The 19030-nt window shown below is 47.3% G+C and overlaps 6 non-coding genes and 4 pseudogenes across 6 annotated transcripts; all 10 read right to left on the reverse strand.

Annotated features, from left to right (window-relative positions):
• Positions 1-121: 121 nt before the first annotated feature.
• LOC143713803 (U1 spliceosomal RNA) lies at positions 122-285 on the reverse strand. Its single transcript, XR_013195293.1, has one exon. It is a non-coding gene; the product is annotated as a U1 spliceosomal RNA (small nuclear RNA).
• Positions 286-719: 434 nt separating this feature from the next.
• LOC143713724 (U2 spliceosomal RNA) lies at positions 720-895 on the reverse strand (annotated as a pseudogene).
• Positions 896-1720: 825 nt separating this feature from the next.
• Positions 1721-1884, reverse strand: LOC143713804 (U1 spliceosomal RNA). Its single transcript, XR_013195294.1, has one exon. It is a non-coding gene; the product is annotated as a U1 spliceosomal RNA (small nuclear RNA).
• Positions 1885-2318: 434 nt separating this feature from the next.
• LOC143713747 (U2 spliceosomal RNA) lies at positions 2319-2495 on the reverse strand (annotated as a pseudogene).
• A 6595-nt stretch (positions 2496-9090) lies between these two features.
• LOC143713805 (U1 spliceosomal RNA) lies at positions 9091-9254 on the reverse strand. The gene has a single exon (XR_013195295.1). It is a non-coding gene; the product is annotated as a U1 spliceosomal RNA (small nuclear RNA).
• A 435-nt stretch (positions 9255-9689) lies between these two features.
• LOC143713725 (U2 spliceosomal RNA) lies at positions 9690-9865 on the reverse strand (annotated as a pseudogene).
• An 825-nt stretch (positions 9866-10690) lies between these two features.
• On the reverse strand, positions 10691-10854 carry LOC143713806 (U1 spliceosomal RNA). The gene has a single exon (XR_013195296.1). It is a non-coding gene; the product is annotated as a U1 spliceosomal RNA (small nuclear RNA).
• A 434-nt stretch (positions 10855-11288) lies between these two features.
• LOC143713727 (U2 spliceosomal RNA) lies at positions 11289-11464 on the reverse strand (annotated as a pseudogene).
• Positions 11465-18063: 6599 nt separating this feature from the next.
• On the reverse strand, positions 18064-18227 carry LOC143713807 (U1 spliceosomal RNA). The gene has a single exon (XR_013195297.1). It is a non-coding gene; the product is annotated as a U1 spliceosomal RNA (small nuclear RNA).
• Positions 18228-18661: 434 nt separating this feature from the next.
• LOC143713668 (U2 spliceosomal RNA) lies at positions 18662-18852 on the reverse strand. The gene has a single exon (XR_013195219.1). It is a non-coding gene; the product is annotated as a U2 spliceosomal RNA (small nuclear RNA).
• Between the last annotated feature and the right edge of the window lie 178 nt (positions 18853-19030).

Here is a 19030-nt window from a genome sequence, read left to right on the forward strand (position 1 = left end):
GGAAAAACAGGGGGCCTGTCTTGGCCCACAGGTCCCGCGCAGCGCCGCGCTCCCAGAGCAGATGTCGAACGGTCTCCGGGGAACCACATCCGGACCGTGGGCAGGTGGTAACCAGTGTGTCCAGGGGAGAGCGCGAACGCAGTCCCCCACTACCATAAATTATGCAGTCGAGATTCCCACATTTGGGGAATTCGCAGGGGTCAGCACAACCGGAGTGCAATGGCCGAGCCTCGCCCTGGGTGAACCACCTTCCTGATCATGGTGTCTCCCCTGCCAGGTAAGTATGAATTCCCAGGCCTCCCGTCAGAGGCACCGTGTCCCTCTCCGCAATCCTCACCAACGGTCGGACAATCAAACACACACCTGATTCAACTCATCAGCTCATTCGTAAAAACTCCAAGAGATAAGAGAGAGACATCAAAAACCTGCAGAGTCGGGCTCTTTTGCTGTTGTTGTTGTGGATGATGTTGTTTTCATGCTCCGGATCCATGAGCCAAAAATCAATTTCATACGCGGCCACCGGATAGTGGACGAATCAGATGTTAAACGAGATAAGAACAGAGTTGTTGTTTTTTTTTCCCTCTCACACCACCATTACCTGTATAGCATATGATCACCTACAACACCTTTAAAGCACCCATACACAGCAATATACGTTACTTCCATTAACACCTGCTGCCACACAAGACTAAAACATCTCTTTCATTGAACACAGTTTTTGGGGGTGCACCGTTCCCAGAAGTACTGCAATACCGGGTCGATGCGTGGAGTGGACGGAGCAAGCCCCTCTTCCATCTCCCAGTTCCAAAAATCAATTTAATATATGGTGCCCGGGTAGGGCACGTATCAGATATTAAACTGATAAGAACAGATTTTTCTTTCGAAAAAAGTTTATTGTCACATTGTTTCATTCCATTCTTTCAATATCCATTTTTTCCTTATAAAATCACATTTTTGCACATATCTTAAAACAACAAAAAGGACATAAGTTACAGTTAAAAATCAGTTATGTTGATGTGTTGTGTAAAAGTCCATGTATGTTGTGTGTTGTTTTAAAGTAAAGGTAAAATGGATTAAAATAAAATAGGAATGCAAATATAGAACATTAAAACAATAAAATATGCCAAATAAAACATCTCTTGTACAGGATCGAGGGTGAGTCCCTATCAAGAATGTCCATTCACTCCAGGTCTCCAGAACAGGCCCCAGACTCCTCGCTTCCAGTGCCCAGCGGAGATCCCCTCTCCTCCGGCCCGCTGGCCCGCTGTTCCCGTAACCAGAGTGGTGAGGGTGCATCTACGGGCGGCCAGGTACGGTGGCGGCCGGGACCTTCTCCGTGTGACCTCGGCCCCCCCATCCGAATAACGACGTGCGGCCCACCCTGCAGCGTTGATGTTATCCTCTGCTCGCACGCGTGGAGGGGGACCGTCACGCGTTTCCCCACCAGCAGGTTTCTGGTGACCCAGATGGCATCCTTGATGTGGTTGAGGGTGAGCCAGAGCGAGGCAAACGTTGGTGGTGTCAACTCCTTCAAGCCCTGACCCACCCCCAGGATGGCGAGCTTATAGTCCACCTGGGCCCCACCCGCTGGCAGGCACGGGAAAAACAGGGGGCCTGTCTTGGCCCACAGGTCCCGCGCAGCGCCGCGCTCCCAGAGCAGATGTCGAACGGTCTCCGGGGAACCACATCCGGACCGTGGGCAGGTGGTAACCAGTGTGTCCAGGGGAGAGCGCGAACGCAGTCCCCCACTACCATAAATTATGCAGTCGAGATTCCCACATTTGGGGAATTCGCAGGGGTCAGCACAACCGGAGTGCAATGGCCGAGCCTCGCCCTGGGTGAACCACCTTCCTGATCATGGTGTCTCCCCTGCCAGGTAAGTATGAATTCCCAGGCCTCCCGTCAGAGGCACCGTGTCCCTCTCCGCAATCCTCACCAACGGTCGGACAATCAAACACACACCTGATACAACTCATCAGCTCATTCGTAAAAACTCCAAGAGATAAGAGAGAGACATCAAAAACCTGCAGAGTCGGGCTCTTTTGCTGTTGTTGTTGTGGATGATGTTGTTTTCATGCTCCGGATCCATGAGCCAAAAATCAATTTCATACGCGGCCACCGGATAGTGGACGAATCAGATGTTAAACGAGATAAGAACAGAGTTGTTGTTTTTTTTTCCCTCTCACACCACCATTACCTGTATAGCATATGATCACCTACAACACCTTTAAAGCACCCATACACAGCAATATACGTTACTTCCATTAACACCTGCTGCCACACAAGACTAAAACATCTCTTTCATTGAACACAGTTTTTGGGGGTGCACCGTTCCCAGAAGTACTGCAATACCGGGTCGATGCGTGGAGTGGACGGAGCAAGCCCCTCTTCCATCTCCCAGTTCCAAAAATCAATTTAATATATGGTGCCCGGGTAGGGCACGTATCAGATATTAAACTGATAAGAACAGATTTTTTTTCTTTCGAAAAAAGTTTATTGTCACATTGTTTCATTCCATTCTTTCAATATCCATTTTTTCCTTATAAAATCACATTTTTGCACATATCTTAAAACAACAAAAAGGACATAAGTTACAGTTAAAAATCAGTTATGTTGATGTGTTGTGTAAAAGTCCATGTATGTTGTGTGTTGTTTTAAAGTAAAGGTAAAATGGATTAAAATAAAATAGGAATGCAAATATAAAACAATAAAACAATAAAATATGCCAAATAAAACATCTCTTGTACAGGATCGAGGGTGAGTCCCTATCAAGAATGTCCATTCACTCCAGGTCTCCAGAACAGGCCCCAGACTCCTCGCTTCCAGTGCCCAGCGGAGATCCCCTCTCCTCCGGCCCGCTGGCCCGCTGTTCCCGTAGCCAGAGTGGTGAGGGTGCATCTACGGGCGGCCAGGTACGGTGGCGGCCGGGACCTTCTCCGTGTGACCTCGGCCCCCCCATCCGAATAACGACGTGCGGCCCACCCTGCAGCGTTGATGTTATCCTCTGCTCGCACGCGTGGAGGGGGACCGTCACGCGTTTCCCCACCAGCAGGTTTCTGGTGACCCAGATGGCATCCTTGATGTGGTTGAGGGTGAGCCAGAGCGAGGCAAACGTTGGTGGTGTCAACTCCTTCAAGCCCTGACCCACCCCCAGGATGGCGAGCTTATAGTCCACGTGGGCCCCACCCGCTGGCAGGCACGGGAAAAACAGGGGGCCTGTCTTGGCCCACAGGTCCCGCGCAGCGCCGCACTCCCAGAGCAGATGTTGAACGGTCTCCGGGGAACCACATCCGGACCGTGGGCAGGTGGAGTTTTTGGCCATGCCTCTGGAGTGCATGACCGCCCTGACCGGGAGGATCTCATGAGCCACCATCCACGACAGGTCCTTAAGCCTGTTCTGGAGAGCTGGGTGGGCTGCGTTCCTCCAAACGTCTTTGGCCTCACCTAGTGTGAGGCCTGGAACTGGACTCACCGATTCTCGATCCTGCACAAGAGAGACGAGAGACTTGTGATTAGTTAAAACAGTGGCATCATTTGTTTCTAAAAGATATTTCTTTAAAAATTTCTTAATAAAACTATGCTCTTTTGACAAATTAAAAGACACTGGACTTTTAAGGTCAATGGGTAAAATTTTCAAACTTCTTAGGTATGACCCCATCCAGAATCGGGTCATGGCTGCTGTCTTGTGTTCTCTGGATGGGGTCAGTGCATACTGGATATGGAGGGCGGCAAAGCGGCTGCCTAAAAACAGGTGGGGGTCTGGGAGGCCTTTCCCGCCATTCTCTTTTTTCTTTTTAACGACCTCCCTCTTGATTCGTTCCCACTTGGACCCCCACAGGAAATAAAATACCGCCCTCTCCAACTTAGCCAGGAATCGTCTTGGGGGACTAAAAACAGAACAGACAAGTAAAATTAGTGGTAAAATCACTGCTTTAAAAATTAAAATCTTGCCTTCTAACGTCAGTTGTCTTAGTCCCCAAAAGCCCAGTCTTTGTCTGACTTTCCCTAACATGTCAGTCCAGTTTCCTGGTCCTCCACCCTCCCTGTCAAATTTTACTCCTAAAATTTTCAAATCCTTTTCTTTAAAATCCAAATCTAGTCCTCCTGTGTCCACGTCGCCCCACGGCCCAAAGAGCAGGGCCTCGGACTTACTCCTGTTAAGCTTGGCGCCCGAGGCCCGACCGTACCAGTCAGTCAAGTCCATTGCTCTTCGTACTGATAAAAAGTCAGTCGCTAAAAGGGTCACGTCATCCATATATAAAACGCAGGTCGCCGTCAGTCCACCAGTTCCTGGGATATCTAGTCCTTTAATCCATTTATCCCTTCTCAAGATCTGTGCCAGTGGCTCAATACAAGCCACATACAGAAGGGGAGATAAAGGACACCCCTGACGGACACCGCTGTGGATATTTACAGCTTTGGAAAGATGCCCATTTGCAAGAAATTTGCTGCTTAAGCCCTCATACAGCAGTCCCACCCAAGCTATAAACCTCTCTGGAAAGCCCATTTTTTGCAGTACCTGAAGGAGGTACTGGTGCGAGACCCGATCAAAAGCTTTTTCAAAGTCTAAATTTAGGACTACAAGCCTAATGTTTCTGTCTCTCGCATAACAGATGGCGTCTCTGATCAGTACCAGGCTGTCCGTGATCTTCCTGCCGGGCACAGCGCAAGCTTGATCCAGGTGGATTACGTCCTCTAAAACAGTCGACATGCGTGTAGCTAAAATCTTACTAAAAAGTTTACAATCATAATTTAAAAGAGTGATTGGTCGCCAGTTTCTCAAGTCAGTCTTGTCTCCTTTTTTGTACAGTAATGTAACTATCCCTACTCTAAAGCTGTCTGGAAGTCTGTCAAGAGTCTCAAATTCTTTAAAAACTGTAAGTAAGTCATGTGCTAAAATGTCCCAGAAAGTCAGATAAAACTCAAAGGGGAGTCCGTCCATGCCCGGGGACTTCCCCTTCTTAAAACCCTTTAAAGCTTTTTCCAATTCTAAAAGATTAAAATCCTGGGATAAAAGCACATCTGGACTCTTAACTTTTTCATCTAAAAACCCTAAAACTTCCTCTAAGATGCCATTGTGTACCTCTTTAGTGCCGTATAAATTACTGTAAAAACTTTCAATTTCCCCTAAAATCAGGTCAGTTGTATTTACTTCCCCCCCTCTAAAAGTTTTTAAAATATTGATCGACCCTCCCCGAGCTATTGTCTTTTTAAAAAAATACCTGGTACACTTCTCTCCTTCCTCTAACTCCCTTTCTCTACATCTTAAAATGACACCTTTGCTCTTTGTTTCAGACAGATCTGACATTTCTTTCTTTACTTCTTTTATTTCATTTGTAAAATCCAATCCATTGTTTAAAAGGTTAAAATATCTCTGCAGTCTTTTTTGCAACCCCATCATGCGTCTTTTTTCTTTATTCTTTTTTTCTTTTCCAATTTGTTTAAAAAACCGTCCTGTCCTTTGTTTCACCATCTCCCACCACTGTGCACGTGAGTCGTAAAAGTCCTGGAGGGTCTGCCATTGGCTGAACTGCTCCCTATACTCACTAACCACTTCCTCGTCCTCTAATAGGGAACAGTTCAGCTTCCACAGCCCTCCCCCTGCAGTCACACCCGTGGGGAGTGAAAGAGTGCAAGACAGCATCATGTGGTCGGAAAAAAAGAGGGGGGTCAATGTAGCATCGGTCGGCGGGAGGTCCCTGGTAAAAATATAGTCAATTCGAGAGGCTCTGGCACCGTCACCACTGAACCAGGTGAAGCCTTCCTCTCTTTGATGCATTGTTTTAAAACAGTCAACTAACTTAAAATCTTTGACTATATTTTGTAATAAAACCGATGTCTTGTCGACCTTAAAATCCTCTCCTACCCTCCTTCTGTCCTTTTTTGATAATACACAATTAAAATCCCCTGCTACCACTAGGGGAGCCCTGCCTAGCATGTGGGGTTGCAAGTCTTCTAAAAGCTCATACCTGTTATTTTTTTCAGTAAAACCATACATATTTAAAATGTTAAGATCCTTACCTAAAAAAGTCAGATTTGCTAAAATTGCCCGCCCGTCCCTCACCACAGTGCTGCCCTTCACCAAAACATGGGGATTTTTTATTAAAATAGCAACACCGTCATTTTTGTTAAAATTGGACCCACTCCAAATGGAAAATCCTGGGGTCCAAATCTCCTCCCACTTCCTGTAATTTGTTAAAAAGGGCAAACCACATTCTTGCAATAAAAACACATCTGACTTAAAAGTTTTTAAAAAGGATAACACACTCTGTGCTCGCAAAGTAGACCTCACACTTCTCACATTGATTGTAGAGATAGTGAGGGCCATGAGCAGTATGGTTAAAAATACAAGCATTAATAGAAGGATAAAACCAAAAGACTGCAGAAAGTTACATTAAAATCATGTTATGTCATGTAGCACTTGCTTCTCCTTTTCCCCAGAAAAACTGGGATCAGGAGGGCAAATGCTCGCCGCCTCAGAGTCCACAGAGAGAACCTCTTGTGGCTCCTTCGGTGACGATGTTCTAAGCTTAACGTGCAAAAAGGAGACTTCATTGGGAGATTCTGCAGGCCACATACGGTCTAGATCTAACGAAGAGGAACTATCTAGCCGATGCGATGCCCGCAGCCTTTTCTCCTCTGTTTGATGCAGAGGAGATCTCGCAGACCTTTTTTGCACCTGAGCATTGGGGAGTGAACCCTCGGATTCACCCCCACTATCCACCACACTAACCTCCGATACGGTGTAGAGTGAGGAAGCCGTTGCATCCTCCTCCTCCTCCTCCATTTTGTTTTCACTTCTCTCTTGTTGGGGAACGGCTTCCTCACTCTGTTCGCTGTTAAAACTTGACTCCGCCCCTGTGGCCGCCCCACTTCCTTCCTCCTGCCCACTCCCTGAGGCTGGCTGGGAAATAGAATTTCCCGCCAAAACCTCAGGGACCGCCTCCTCCTTCCTTTGCTCTTTTGTTTGTTCCACATGTGGGGCGGCCATTTTGTTGCCTTTCAGTTTGTTGGCAAAACTTTTAGGGCAATCTCTGTAGAGATGGGATGACTCCCCACAGAGGTTGCACCGCCTGCCATTGGTACACTCTTCAAAAGTATGACCAATTTCTCTGCATTTCCCACATATCATTTACTGGCATGCTTCAGCTAAGTGCCCAAACTTTCCACATTTTCTACATAATTTGGGCATACCCTGGTAGTGAATGTAGCCTCTGTTCTCACCCAACACAATCATAGAAGGCAGATGCTTCAGGCCCTGGTAGCCCCCAGCGTCTTCCCATTGTTTAATGGGAATTCGCCAGGAGCATGTCCAAATACCATCCTCATCTAAAACCTTGACTGGCTGGCTTCGAACTGTGCAAAATCTGCCCAGCCAGACACAAATGTCCTCCCCAGTCACTGTCTCATTAAACATTCTAACAATCACAGTTTTAAGTGTGTTGTCAGAGAGCTTTTCAACAGTAAACATGGACAGCTGGGATTTAGCTACTTCAAATCTGTGCCAGAAATCATTCAGGTGGGAAACCGCTCTAAAACTAACATCAAATCCTTTGTTCAGGGGCAGAGTCACGATGCAATTCAGATCATCAGGTTTAAAATTTAGAGTTTTTTGGATCAGCTTCCTGGAGAAGTCAAGACGTGACATCCCCAGGAGCTTCCCCTCAACTTCTTTGAATAAAAAACGCACGCTGTGGTGCCTCCTCATGCCGGCACGGGCAGCCGACATGGTGGAGACACCAACAGCCTAAAACTTTAAAAAACAATAAATAAATAAATAAATAGATAAAAAGGTCTTACCTTAAAACAGAACCGGAATAAAAGCAGCTGGATCAATGTACCTCTCAAAAGTTTGGGGCTCAAGTCACTGAAGGACCCAAGCCGGAAAAACCTCCAAGAGGCGATCGCTGTCTCTACCCTAGGACCAGACACTTGATCTTAGCCAAAAGGCCGAGAAGCGATGACACAATGACGCAGAGGCGGGGGAGCCGTCAAAGGCCACGCCCACCTGGGCCGTGGCGAGAGGGTCTAAAGGTCGCCAGCAAACAAGCTCAGCTCACAGCAATACAAGCTCAGCTTGACTGTTGACACCGAAAATGGATCACAGCAGAGCGCACAACACGACACTTTGGAGTGCAACCTGGGATTTTGGACCAACAAACATTCTGCCCTAAAAGTGAGCGGGCAGACCAAAGCGTACGTCGTAGAGACTTGAAACTCTTGAGGGATGGTAGTACCCGCCCGGTCTACAACATCACCAAGGCTCGGCCCAATCGGCCCCAAGGTGGCGCTGCAGCGATCAGAAGTACGAAATGCCTCGTAACTCCTGAACCGTCCGTCGCAGACCCAAGTGTCTTACATCACCGGAATCCTTGGCTCGGGCCGAACAAGACGCAGGCCTCGGATTTGATGGTTGCGCTGGCGAGATTTTCGGGTATTTGGGATTTTGTGAAAAAGCTACTTTTGCACACTAGTCCTAGGTCTTTCGCCCGATCTGACCCAAACCGGTGCAGAAAGATTCCCTGGAGTCTGATTGCCGACAGCGATGGGGAAAAAAGTCGGAATTTCGATACACGTTGGCGACGGGACGCCAAAACGTTGGGAGTGGGCGAGGCGGGCTTTACTTAAATGGCCATAACTCTCCAACGGAATGAGACAATTACACCCAAGTCGGTACACCTGTGCACGGGCTCAGCTTGTGCTCAGGTGAAAAGGGATGTGGCGACTGGCCACTTGGTGGCGCTGTAAACAGTAAAAACAACAACATGAATACGGCCATAGGCGACTGTATGTCAGGTGATTTTTCACACATGCACAAGGTATTCATACCACATGATAGAACTCCTCATTCGGAACAACTTTGCTTCTAGGACCACTGCTGCCAATAAAAGCGCTGGTTGAATAATGGAGATTATTTGAAGAATGATGAAAAAAAAAACTAAAAAACAGCCCTACTTTTGCAGACTGGTCCTAGGTTGAGAGTTTTACATCTCTCGATCAACCACTGCAGTTCAATTCCCTGGACTTCCTAGGTCGTTAACTACCAGAAGAAGAGGAACTCGAACAATCTGCTCTTTTAACCAGTGTGTCCAGGGGAGAGCGCGAACGCAGTCCCCCACTACCATAAATTATGCAGTCGAGATTCCCACATTTGGGGAATTCGCAGGGGTCAGCACAACCGGAGTGCAATGGCCGAGCCTCGCCCTGGGTGAACCACCTTCCTGATCATGGTGTCTCCCCTGCCAGGTAAGTATGAATTCCCAGGCCTCCCGTCAGAGGCACCGTGTCCCTCTCCGCAATCCTCACCAACGGTCGGACAATCAAACACACACCTGATTCAACTCATCAGCTCATTCGTAAAAACTCCAAGAGATAAGAGAGAGACATCAAAAACCTGCAGAGTCGGGCTCTTTTGCTGTTGTTGTTGTGGATGATGTTGTTTTCATGCTCCGGATCCATGAGCCAAAAATCAATTTCATACGCGGCCACCGGATAGTGGACGAATCAGATGTTAAACGAGATAAGAACAGAGTTGTTGTTTTTTTTTTCCCTCTCACACCACCATTACCTGTATAGCATATGATCACCTACAACACCTTTAAAGCACCCATACACAGCAATATACGTTACTTCCATTAACACCTGCTGCCACACAAGACTAAAACATCTCTTTCATTGAACACAGTTTTTGGGGGTGCACCGTTCCCAGAAGTACTGCAATACCGGGTCGATGCGTGGAGTGGACGGAGCAAGCCCCTCTTCCATCTCCCAGTTCCAAAAATCAATTTAATATATGGTGCCCGGGTAGGGCACGTATCAGATATTAAACTGATAAGAACAGATTTTTCTTTCGAAAAAAGTTTATTGTCACATTGTTTCATTCCATTCTTTCAATATCCATTTTTTCCTTATAAAATCACATTTTTGCACATATCTTAAAACAACAAAAAGGACATAAGTTACAGTTAAAAATCAGTTATGTTGATGTGTTGTGTAAAAGTCCATGTATGTTGTGTGTTGTTTTAAAGTAAAGGTAAAATGGATTAAAATAAAATAGGAATGCAAATATAGAACATTAAAACAATAAAATATGCCAAATAAAACATCTCTTGTACAGGATCGAGGGTGAGTCCCTATCAAGAATGTCCATTCACTCCAGGTCTCCAGAACAGGCCCCAGACTCCTCGCTTCCAGTTCCCAGCGGAGATCCCCTCTCCTCCGGCCCGCTGGCCCGCTGTTCCCGTAACCAGAGTGGTGAGGGTGCATCTACGGGCGGCCAGGTACGGTGGCGGCCGGGACCTTCTCCGTGTGACCTCGGCCCCCCCATCCGAATAACGACGTGCGGCCCACCCTGCAGCGTTGATGTTATCCTCTGCTCGCACGCGTGGAGGGGGACCGTCACGCGTTTCCCCACCAGCAGGTTTCTGGTGACCCAGATGGCATCCTTGATGTGGTTGAGGGTGAGCCAGAGCGAGGCAAACGTTGGTGGTGTCAACTCCTTCAAGCCCTGACCCACCCCCAGGATGGCGAGCTTATAGTCCACCTGGGCCCCACCCGCTGGCAGGCACGGGAAAAACAGGGGGCCTGTCTTGGCCCACAGGTCCCGCGCAGCGCCGCGCTCCCAGAGCAGATGTCGAACGGTCTCCGGGGAACCACATCCGGACCGTGGGCAGGTGGTAACCAGTGTGTCCAGGGGAGAGCGCGAACGCAGTCCCCCACTACCATAAATTATGCAGTCGAGATTCCCACATTTGGGGAATTCGCAGGGGTCAGCACAACCGGAGTGCAATGGCCGAGCCTCGCCCTGGGTGAACCACCTTCCTGATCATGGTGTCTCCCCTGCCAGGTAAGTATGAATTCCCAGGCCTCCCGTCAGAGGCACCGTGTCCCTCTCCGCAATCCTCACCAACGGTCGGACAATCAAACACACACCTGATTCAACTCATCAGCTCATTCGTAAAAACTCCAAGAGATAAGAGAGAGACATCAAAAACCTGCAGAGTCGGGCTCTTTTGCTGTTGTTGTTGTGGATGATGTTGTTTTCATGCTCCGGATCCATGAGCCAAAAATCAATTTCATACGCGGCCACCGGATAGTGGACGAATCAGATGTTAAACGAGATAAGAACAGAGTTGTTGTTTTTTTTTCCCTCTCACACCACCATTACCTGTATAGCATATGATCACCTACAACACCTTTAAAGCACCCATACACAGCAATATACGTTACTTCCATTAACACCTGCTGCCACACAAGACTAAAACATCTCTTTCATTGAACACAGTTTTTGGGGGTGCACCGTTCCCAGAAGTACTGCAATACCGGGTCGATGCGTGGAGTGGACGGAGCAAGCCCCTCTTCCATCTCCCAGTTCCAAAAATCAATTTAATATATGGTGCCCGGGTAGGGCACGTATCAGATATTAAACTGATAAGAACAGATTTTTCTTTCGAAAAAAGTTTATTGTCACATTGTTTCATTCCATTCTTTCAATATCCATTTTTTCCTTATAAAATCACATTTTTGCACATATCTTAAAACAACAAAAAGGACATAAGTTACAGTTAAAAATCAGTTATGTTGATGTGTTGTGTAAAAGTCCATGTATGTTGTGTGTTGTTTTAAAGTAAAGGTAAAATGGATTAAAATAAAATAGGAATGCAAATATAGAACATTAAAACAATAAAATATGCCAAATAAAACATCTCTTGTACAGGATCGAGGGTGAGTCCCTATCAAGAATGTCCATTCACTCCAGGTCTCCAGAACAGGCCCCAGACTCCTCGCTTCCAGTGCCCAGCGGAGATCCCCTCTCCTCCGGCCCGCTGGCCCGCTGTTCCCGTAACCAGAGTGGTGAGGGTGCATCTACGGGCGGCCAGGTACGGTGGCGGCCGGGACCTTCTCCGTGTGACCTCGGCCCCCCCATCCGAATAACGACGTGCGGCCCACCCTGCAGTGTTGATGTTATCCTCTGCTCGCACGCGTGGAGGGGGACCGTCACGCGTTTCCCCACCAGCAGGTTTCTGGTGACCCAGATGGCATCCTTGATGTGGTTGAGGGTGAGCCAGAGCGAGGCAAACGTTGGTGGTGTCAACTCCTTCAAGCCCTGACCCACCCCCAGGATGGCGAGCTTATAGTCCACCTGGGCCCCACCCGCTGGCAGGCACGGGAAAAACAGGGGGCCTGTCTTGGCCCACAGGTCCCGCGCAGCGCCGCACTCCCAGAGCAGATGTTGAACGGTCTCCGGGGAACCACATCCGGACCGTGGGCAGGTGGAGTTTTTGGCCATGCCTCTGGAGTGCATGACCGCCCTGACTGGGAGGATCTCATGAGCCACCATCCACGACAGGTCCTTAAGCCTGTTCTGGAGAGCTGGGTGGGCTGCGTTCCTCCAAACGTCTTTGGCCTCACCTAGTGTGAGGCCTGGAACTGGACTCACCGATTCTCGATCCTGCACAAGAGAGACGAGAGACTTGTGATTAGTTAAAACAGTGGCATCATTTGTTTCTAAAAGATATTTCTTTAAAAATTTCTTAATAAAACTATGCTCTTTTGACAAATTAAAAGACACTGGACTTTTAAGATCAATGGGTAAAATTTTCAAACTTCTTAGGTATGACCCCATCCAGAATCGGGTCATGGCTGCTGTCTTGTGTTCTCTGGATGGGGTCAGTGCATACTGGATATGGAGGGCGGCAAAGCGGCTGCCTAAAAACAGGTGGGGGTCTGGGAGGCCTTTCCCGCCATTCTCTTTTTTCTTTTTAACGACCTCCCTCTTGATTCGTTCCCACTTGGACCCCCACAGGAAATAAAATACCGCCCTCTCCAACTTGGCCAGAAATCGTCTTGGGGGACTAAAAACAGAACAGACAAGTAAAATTAGTGGTAAAATCACTGCTTTAAAAATTAAAATCTTGCCTTCTAACGTCAGTTGTCTTAGTCCCCAAAAGCCCAGTCTTTGTCTGACTTTCCCTAACATGTCAGTCCAGTTTCCTGGTCCTCCACCCTCCCTGTCAAATTTTACTCCTAAAATTTTCAAATCCTTTTCTTTAAAATCCAAATCTAGTCCTCCTGTGTCCACGTCGCCCCACGGCCCGAAGAGCAGGGCCTCGGACTTACTCCTGTTAAGCTTGGCGCCCGAGGCCCGACCGTACCAGTCAGTCAAGTCCATTGCTCTTCGTACTGATAAAAAGTCAGTCGCTAAAAGGGTCACGTCATCCATATATAAAACGCAGGTCGCCGTCAGTCCACCAGTTCCTGGGATATCTAGTCCTTTAATCCATTTATCCCTTCTCAAGATCTGTGCCAGTGGCTCAATACAAGCCACATACAGAAGGGGAGATAAAGGACACCCCTGACGGACACCGCTGTGGATATTTACAGCTTTGGAAAGATGCCCATTTGCAAGAAATTTGCTGCTTAAGCCCTCATACAGCAGTCCCACCCAAGCTATAAACCTCTCTGGAAAGCCCATTTTTTGCAGTACCTGAAGGAGGTACTGGTGCGAGACCCGATCAAAAGCTTTTTCAAAGTCTAAATTTAGGACTACAAGCCTAATGTTTCTGTCTCTCGCATAACAGATGGCGTCTCTGATCAGTACCAGGCTGTCCGTGATCTTCCTGCCGGGCACAGCGCAAGCTTGATCCAGGTGGATTACGTCCTCTAAAACAGTCGACATGCGTGTAGCTAAAATCTTACTAAAAAGTTTACAATCATAATTTAAAAGAGTGATTGGTCGCCAGTTTCTCAAGTCAGTCTTGTCTCCTTTTTTGTACAGTAATGTAACTATCCCTACTCTAAAGCTGTCTGGAAGTCTGTCAAGAGTCTCAAATTCTTTAAAAACTGTAAGTAAGTCATGTGCTAAAATGTCCCAGAAAGTCAGATAAAACTCAAAGGGGAGTCCGTCCATGCCCGGGGACTTCCCCTTCTTAAAACCCTTTAAAGCTTTTTCCAATTCTAAAAGATTAAAATCCTGGGATAAAAGCACATCTGGACTCTTAACTTTTTTATCTAAAAACCCTAAAACTTCCTCTAAGATGCCATTGTGTACCTCTTTAGTGCCGTATAAATTACTGTAAAAACTTTCAATTTCCCCTAAAATCAGGTCAGTTGTATTTACTTCCCCCCCTCTAAAAGTTTTTAAAATATTGATCGACCCTCCCCGAGCTATTGTCTTTTTAAAAAAATACCTGGTACACTTCTCTCCTTCCTCTAACTCCCTTTCTCTACATCTTAAAATGACACCTTTGCTCTTTGTTTCAGACAGATCTGACATTTCTTTCTTTACTTCTTTTATTTCATTTGTAAAATCCAATCCATTGTTTAAAAGGTTAAAATATCTCTGCAGTCTTTTTTGCAACCCCATCATGCGTCTTTTTTCTTTATTCTTTTTTTCTTTTCCAATTTGTTTAAAAAACCGTCCTGTCCTTTGTTTCACCATCTCCCACCACTGTGCACGTGAGTCGTAAAAGTCCTGGAGGGTCTGCCATTGGCTGAACTGCTCCCTATACTCACTAACCACTTCCTCGTCCTCTAATAGGGAACAGTTCAGCTTCCACAGCCCTCCCCCTGCAGTCACACCTGTGGGGAGTGAAAGAGTGCAAGACAGCATCATATGGTCGGAAAAAAAGAGGGGGGTCAATGTAGCATCGGTCGGCGGGAGGTCCCTGGTAAAAATATAGTCAATTCGAGAGGCTCTGGTACCGTCACCACTGAACCAGGTGAAGCCTTCCTCTCTTTGATGCATTGTTTTAAAACAGTCAACTAATTTAAAATCTTTGACTATATTTTGTAATAAAACCGATGTCTTGTCGACCTTAAAATCCTCTCCTACCCTCCTTCTGTCCTTTTTTGATAATACACAATTAAAATCCCCTGCTACCACTAGGGGAGCCCTGCCTAGCATGTGGGGTTGTAAGTCTTCTAAAAGCTCATACCTGTTATTTTTTTCAGTAAAACCATACATATTTAAAATGTTAAGATCCTTACCTAAAAAAGTCAGATTTGCTAAAATTGCCCGCCCGTCCCTCACCACAGTGCTGCCCTTCACCAAAAGGTTGGGATTTTTTATTAAAATAGCAACACCGTCATTTTTGTTAAAATTGGACCCACTCCAAATGGAAAATCCTGGGGTCCAAATCTCCTCCCACTTCCTGTAATTTGTTAAAAAGGGCAAACCACATTCTTGCAATAAAAACACATCTGACTTAAAAGTTTTTAAAAAGGATAACACACTCTGTGCTCGCAAAGTAGACCTCACACTTCTCACATTGATTGTAGAGATAGTGAGGGCCATGAGCAGTATGGTTAAAAATACAAGCATTAATAGAAGGATAAAACCAAAAGACTGCAGAAAGTTACATTAAAATCATGTTATGTCATGTAGCACTTGCTTCTCCTTTTCCCCAGAAAAACTGGGATCAGGAGGGCAAATGCTCGCCGCCTCAGAGTCCACAGAGAGAACCTCTTGTGGCTCCTTCGGTGACGATGTTCTAAGCTTAACGTGCAAAAAGGAGACTTCATTGGGAGATTCTGCGGGCCACATACGGTCTAGATCTAACGAAGAGGAACTATCTAGCCGATGCGATGCCCGCAGCCTTTTCTCCTCTGTTTGAAGCAGAGGAGATCTCGCAGACCTTTTTTGCACCTGAGCATTGGGGAGTGAACCCTCGGATTCATCCCCACTATCCACCACACTAACCTCCGATACGGTGTAGAGTGAGGAAGCCGTTGCATCCTCCTCCTCCTCCTCCATTTTGTTTTCACTTCTCTCTTGTTGGGGAACGGCTTCCTCACTCTGTTCGCTGTTAAAACTTGACTCCGCCCCTGTGGCCGCCCCACTTCCTTCCTCCTGCCCACTCCCTGAGGCTGGCTGGGAATTAGAATTTCCCGCCAAAACCTCAGGGACCGCCTCCTCCTTCCTTTGCTCTTTTGTTTGTTCCACATGTGGGGCGGCCATTTTGTTGCCTTTCAGTTTGTTGGCAAAACTTTTAGGGCAATCTCTGTAGAGATGGGATGACTCCCCACAGAGGTTGCACCGCCTGCCATTGGTACACTCTTCAAAAGTATGACCAATTTCTCTGCATTTCCCACATATCATTTCCTGGCATGCTTCAGCTAAGTGCCCAAACTTTCCACATTTTCTACATAATTTGGGCATACCCTGGTAGTGAATGTAGCCTCTGTTCTCGCCCAACACAATCATAGAAGGCAGATGCTTCAGGCCCTGGTAGCCCCCAGCGTCTTCCCATTGTTTAATGGGAATTCGCCAGGAGCATGTCCAAATACCATCCTCATCTAAAACCTTGACTGGCTGGCTTCGAACTGTGCAAAATCTGCCCAGCCAGACACAAATGTCCTCCCCAGTCACTGTCTCATTAAACATTCTAACAATCACAGTTTTAAGTGTGTTGTCAGAGAGCTTTTCAACAGTAAACATGGACAGCTGGGATTTAGCTACTTCAAATCTGTGCCAGAAATCATTCAGGTGGGAAACCGCTCTAAAACTAACATCAAATCCTTTGTTCAGGGGCAGAGTCACGATGCAATTCAGATCATCAGGTTTAAAATTTAGAGTTTTTTGGATCAGCTTCCTGGAGAAGTCAAGACGTGACATCCCCAGGAGCTTCCCCTCAACTTCTTTGAATAAAAAACGCACGCTGTGGTGCCTCCTCATGCCGGCACGGGCAGCCGACATGGTGGAGACACCAACAGCCTAAAACTTTAAAAAACAATAAATAAATAAATAATAAATAAATAGATAAAAAGGTCTTACCTTAAAACAGAACCGGAATAAAAGCAGCTGGATCAATGTACCTCTCAAAAGTTTGGGGCTCAAGTCACTGAAGGACCCAAGCCGGAAAAACCTCCAAGAGGCGATCGCTGTCTCTACCCTAGGACCAGACACTTGATCTTAGCCAAAAGGCCGAGAAGCGATGACACAATGACGCAGAGGCGGGGGAGCCGTCAAAGGCCACGCCCACCTGGGCCGTGGCGAGAGGGTCTAAAGGTCGCCAGCAAACAAGCTCAGCTCACAGCAATACAAGCTCAGCTTGACTGTTGACACCGAAAATGGATCACAGCAGAGCGCACAACACGACACTTTGGAGTGCAACCTGGGATTTTGGACCAACAAACATTCTGCCCTAAAAGTGAGCGGGCAGACCAAAGCGTACGTCGTAGAGACTTGAAACTCTTGAGGGATGGTAGTACCCGCCCGGTCTACAACATCACCAAGGCTCGGCCCAATCGGCCCCAAGGTGGCGCTGCAGCGATCAGAAGTACGAAATGCCTCGTAACTCCTGAACCGTCCGTCGCAGACCCAAGTGTCTTACATCACCGGAATCCTTGGCTCGGGCCGAACAAGACGCAGGCCTCGGATTTGATGGTTGCGCTGGCGAGATTTTCGGGTATTTGGGATTTTGTGAAAAAGCTACTTTTGCACACTAGTCCTAGGTCTTTCGCCCGATCTGACCCAAACCGGTGCAGAAAGATTCCCTGGAGTCTGATTGCCGACAGCGATGGGGAAAAAAGTCGGAATTTCGATACACGTTGGCGACGGGACGCCAAAACGTTGGGAGTGGGCGAGGCGGGCTTTACTTAAATGGCCATAACTCTCCAACGGAATGAGACAATTACACCCAAGTCGGTACACCTGTGCACGGGCTCAGCCTGTGCTGAGGTGAAAAGGGATGTGGCGACTGGCCACTTGGTGGCGCTGTAAACAGTAAAAACAACAACATGAATACGGCCATAGGCGACTGTATGTCAGGTGATTTTTCACACATGCACAAGGTATTCATACCACATGATAGAACTCCTCATTCGGAACAACTTTGCTTCTAGGACCACTGCTGCCAATAAAAGCGCTGGTTGAATAATGGAGATTATTTGAAGAATGATGAAAAAAAAACTAAAAAACAGCCCTACTTTTGCAGACTGGTCCTAGGTTGAGAGTTTTACATCTCTCGATCAACCACTGCAGTTCAATTCCCTGGACTTCCTAGGTCGTTAACTACCAGAAGAAGAGGAACTCGAACAATCTGCTCTTTTAACCAGTGTGTCCAGGGGAGAGCGCGAACGCAGTCCCCCACTACCATAAATTATGCAGTCGAGATTCCCACATTTGGGGAATTCGCAGGGGTCAGCACAACCGGAGTGCAATGGCCGAGCCTCGCCCTGGGTGAACCACCTTCCTGATCATGGTGTCTCCCCTGCCAGGTAAGTATGAATTCCCAGGCCTCCCGTCAGAGGCACCGTGTCCCTCTCCGCAATCCTCACCAACGGTCGGACAATCAAACACACACCTGATTCAACTCATCAGCTCATTCGTAAAAACTCCAAGAGATAAGAGAGAGACATCAAAAACCTGCAGAGTCGGGCTCTTTTGCTGTTGTTGTTGTGGATGATGTTGTTTTCATGCTCCGGATCCATGAGCCAAAAATCAATTTCATACGCGGCCACCGGATAGTGGACGAATCAGATGTTAAACGAGATAAGAACAGAGTTGTTGTTTTTTTTTCCCTCTCACACCACCATTACCTGTATAGCATATGATCACCTACAACACCTTTAAAGCACCCATACACAGCAATATACGTTACTTCCATTAACACCTGCTGCCACACAAGACTAAAACATCTCTTTCATTGAACACAGTTTTTGGGGGTGCACCGTTCCCAGAAGTACTGCAATACCGGGTCGATGCGTGGAGTGGACGGAGCAAGCCCCTCTTCCATCTCCCAGTTCCAAAAATCAATTTAATATATGGTGCCCGGGTAGGGCACGTATCAGATATTAAACTGATAAGAACAGATACTACACTTGATCTTAGCCAAAAGGCCGAGAAGCGATGACACAATGACGCAGAGGCGGGGGAGCCGTCAAAGGCCACGCCCACCTGGGCCGTGGCGAGAGGGTCTAAAGGTCGCCAGCAAACAAGCTCAGCTCACAGCAATACAAGCTCAGCTTGACTGTTGACACCGAAAATGGATCACAGCAGAGCGCACAACACGACACTTTGGAGTGCAAC

This window comes from Siphateles boraxobius, unplaced genomic scaffold (genome assembly GCF_051911475.1).
Source record: "Siphateles boraxobius isolate OS27281-9 unplaced genomic scaffold, OSU_SipBor_1 52, whole genome shotgun sequence".
Lineage (NCBI taxonomy): Eukaryota > Metazoa > Chordata > Actinopteri > Cypriniformes > Leuciscidae > Siphateles > Siphateles boraxobius.